General features: G+C 19.2%; 1 non-coding gene and 1 pseudogene across 1 annotated transcript in view; one reads left to right on the forward strand and one right to left on the reverse strand.

Moving 5' to 3' along the window:
* LOC123303163 overlaps window positions 1-38 on the reverse strand; it is a 2,189-nt gene extending 2,151 nt beyond the window's left edge. The window contains exon 1 of the ribosomal RNA XR_006535590.1: window positions 1-38. This exon is cut by the window's left edge and continues 2,151 nt beyond it. This is a non-coding gene — a ribosomal RNA (small subunit ribosomal RNA).
* Window positions 39-2,332: 2,294 nt separating this feature from the next.
* Window positions 2,333-2,451, forward strand: LOC123303170 (annotated as a pseudogene).
* The last annotated feature ends 49 nt before the right edge of the window (window positions 2,452-2,500 follow it).

Genomic DNA, 2,500 nt, shown 5'->3' on the forward strand with positions numbered 1-2,500 from the left:
GAGACAAGCATATGACTACTGGCAGGATCAACCAGGGAACTATTTGTATTTATAATATTAAATATATAATAAATATATATATGATATTTTTTTTTTTTGTTTTCTTATTATAAGAAAAAAAATTTTCATATAATAATTATTAATATATAATAATATTATTATTACAATTTCATTTTAAATATCAGATGGTCTCACCCATTACTGATATAAATTTTTTTTTTTTTTTTTAATATCTCTATTGTTTTAAAATTAATAGAAAAAACATATGAGATATATATATTATTATTAATTTTTTCTTTTTTTTTTCAAATATATATTTATTATGTCATTTATATAATTTTTTTGCTTTTACAAAAAGAAATATATAACATGTTATTCATAATAAATATTATTGAATAAAAAATAAAAAAATAAAATAATTATAATTTCTTGTCAGACCATCACCAAATGGGTCTTAAAATATTTCAAACATTTTCTCATACTCGTCGCTAGATTGAAAGCGTCATTTATTTTTTAATTTTATTTAAAAAGTTAATTTTAAATAAAAAACGTTATAATAACACTTAATATTCTCGCTTGGTATGAGGTGAGTCAATGTAATATTATTTATAAATAATAATTTTTATATAAATTTTGTGTGCTCATATCAGAGTGTAAAGTTTAAAACTTATAACCCATGAACTTGCTTTGACCAAAAAAAAATACATAAATTTATATGTTATTCTATTTTATAATCAATAATTTAATAAAAATAAAAATATTATTGATATAAATAGATATACATATAGAGGTTTTTCTTACAAAAATAATAATACAATATTTAATATCAAAATAATCCAAACTGATTACCATCCAGACTATTATCAATATATATAAGATTGTATTATTATTTATTTCAATACATATTTATTAAAACTGAGATAAAAATTTCATATAATAATAAATATGCATACATGTGTAAAAAAAATTTTTAATATATATACAAAATAAACCAAACTGATTATCATCCAGTATATTTTGAATATATATAATTTTGTATATATTATGTGTATAGAAAAAGTTTGGCGTGTTACTTTAATATGCTATCATAACCAAAATATATTTCTTATAACACATAATTACTATTATATATTTTTATACACTTACACCATCCATTATATATCTCAAAGACATTAAACTCGTTGCTTCAAACTCAAATTATTATTACTGACATACATTTCTATTATATATATTAAAGACATAAGACCCGTTGCTTTAAACTCAAATTATTATTACTGACATACATTTCTATTATATATATTAAAGACATAAAACCCGTTGCTTTAAACTCAAATTATTATTACTGACATACACTTCTATTATATATATTAAATACATAAAACCCGTTGCTTTAAACTCAAATTATTATTACTGACATACATTTCTATTATATATATTAAAGACATAAAACCCGTTGCTTTAAACTCAAATTATTATTACTGACATACATTTCTATTATATATATTAAAGACATAAAACCCGTTGCTTTAAACTCAAATTATTATTACTGACATACATTTCTATTATATATATATATTAAAGACATAAAACCCGTTGCTTTAAACTCAAATTATTATTACTGACATATACTATACTATATATATATCTCAAAGACATTAAACTATTTTAATATCTAAAAATAAAATTTTATATCTAAAAATAAAATTTAAATACATTTATATAGCTTATATAGCTAAAATACATTTGATTCACAGTTTCAAACTCATATTATCATTTTACTACCGATAACCATACTCTATACAACATATGACACATATACAATATATTCAATTTATTATAAATAAAACTATTAAAAATCACAATAAATATATGTATAAAATCTATTAAGATACTCTATTCGTATGGTACAGTAATAATATGTGTCATTATATACGTATAAATTATAAGTCATAACTTGTGATATTAATAGTACACCATCATATATAGTACTTAAAGAGAAAGAATTCCTTGTTTCAAACTCAAAAATGTAAGTTGTGTTAAAATGACTTAAAATGTCATGAAACGTAAAGATATATTGAAATTTTTGAAAAAAAATTTTTTGAAAAAAATTTTTTTCAGCCAAAAATCTTTGATTTTTAACAAAAAAAAATTTTTTCTCTTAAAAATGAAAATTATCATATTTATTATAAAAATTACTATTTATTATTCAATAAATACATATTATTAAAGATATTAATCAAAAATATTTACATATTTTTCATAATTCATATACATTTTTTTTTTTATCATTGGATAAAATTATATATGATTCGATATATACTTGTAACAAATTGTCAACGACCATACTATGTTAAAAACACTGGTTCTCGTCCGATCACCAAAGTTAAGTAATATCAGGCAGTATTAGTACCGACATAGGAGACTTTTCGGGAAATCACTGTGTTGTTGTCTTTAATATATTTTTTATATTATCGTTAGAATTTGTTATAAATATTAATAA

Source organism: Chrysoperla carnea, chromosome X (assembly GCF_905475395.1).
Source record: "Chrysoperla carnea chromosome X, inChrCarn1.1, whole genome shotgun sequence".
NCBI classification, from domain to species: Eukaryota; Metazoa; Arthropoda; class Insecta; order Neuroptera; family Chrysopidae; genus Chrysoperla; species Chrysoperla carnea.